Below are 1630 nucleotides of genomic sequence, written 5' to 3'. Positions count from 1 at the left end.
CCCTATTGAACTTGCTAAGATTATATTTAGAGCCCGAGCACGACCGTGTGAGGTCCCTATTGAATTTGCTAAGATTATATATATATTTTTATATATTTTTTCTGCAAAGTAGGCTCAACTGACATGGCCTAAACATACTCGAAAACTCACCAAAATTTGCAAACATGTCAGAACTGGTGAAAAATTTTGTATTCTACAAGTTTCGCACATGGGTGTGGCAAAATGACTCGCTAGCGCCACCTAGAAAATTGGAAAAGATTAGCCCCTCGTTCACGTTCAACCTACATGTACGAAATTTTCTGGGGACATGTACCATATCAAGACGCACAAAAAAAGCCTCAAGAACCCATAGCCTAAAGTCAACAGGAAGTCGGCCATTTTGAATTTTACGGCCATTTTTGGATGATTTACACACTTCGTACTTTAACGAACTCCTCCTAGGGATTTAGTCAGATCACATTCAGTTTGGTGCAGATGTGAGCATGTACACTGGCGTCGATGATTCGCCATGAAACAGGAAGTTGTTGTAACTTCAGTGTACATGCTCACATCTGCACCAAACTGTACATGTAGGATGAGAGTCCCGCCCTGAACACATGTACATGCCGACATTCACCCACAGTCATAGCGCCACCTGCTGGCAACAGGAATTGACCTTTAACGAAGCAGCCCCCGCCGCACGTTTCACCTACGTGCACGAATTTTCTGTGGTACGTGTATCTTGTCCAGACGCACAAAAAAGTCTCTTGGAGCCATAGCCTAAACCCAACAGGAAGTCGGCCAGTTTGGATTTTTCGTCAAATTTTGGATGATTTACACACTTTGTACTTTAACGAACTCCTCCTAGGGATTTAGTCCGACCGACTTCAAATTTGTGCTGTGCCTTCTAAATGCATTGAAGATGCAAAGTTTTGCTATTTGCGCGTTATCGTCAATGGGTGTGTCCGTGGCGTGGCGTCAAAGATCAAGTCTTCGCCATGACACAGGAAGTTGTTGTAACTTCAGTGTACATGCTCACATCTGAAACAAACTTTACGTGCTTGATAACTCTCCCACCCCGCAGACATCTACACACCAATACCGATTTATATTCATAGCGGCAAGTGCTATGTAGCTCCACATAGGGGACACAGGAAGTGACATATAGCACCTTCATGGGGCGTCGGAACCGCGTAGCAAATTCACAGCCGTACCGGCAGAGCTCCAGAATGTGCAACTCGGCCGGCTCACACCCGGACACGCTACAAGTGCGAGGGCCCGCACAACGCTGCTTGCAGCTTTAATTCTAAATATTTCTATACTAAATTTGTGCTAAAAATGCCATGCCAAAAATGATTCATACCCCTTGAAATTGTTGCATTGTTTTCAAGAAATAAGTTTCCAAACCATTTTGGTCTTTTAAGTTCTACCATGACAGCGTATTATAATCACCTATAAATCACCTATAAATTGTGAACAGCTGAAACAGTAGTTCTCTAGTTAGTAAGTAGTCAACTGCAAGTCATGCCTAAAACAGTAGAGCTTACTGAGGACCTCCAGTTGCACATTGTGGCTGCTCATGAGACTGTGAAAAGCTATAAAGCCATATCAAAGTTATTTCAGGCGGATAGTGGCCACAGTACAATGCATA

General features: G+C 43.3%; 1 protein-coding gene across 1 annotated transcript in view; it reads left to right on the top strand.

Moving 5' to 3' along the window:
- Positions 1–1630, top strand: part of LOC119916213 (NLR family CARD domain-containing protein 3-like) — a 795320-nt gene that overhangs the window by 34847 nt on the left and 758843 nt on the right.

The sequence above is a fragment of the Micropterus salmoides genome, unplaced genomic scaffold (assembly GCF_014851395.1).
Source record: "Micropterus salmoides isolate LMB-PRFRI ecotype aquatic unplaced genomic scaffold, ASM1485139v1 Ms_hic_scaffold_1, whole genome shotgun sequence".
NCBI classification, from domain to species: Eukaryota; Metazoa; Chordata; class Actinopteri; order Centrarchiformes; family Centrarchidae; genus Micropterus; species Micropterus salmoides.
This window is presented reverse-complemented; position numbering and strand designations above follow the sequence as displayed.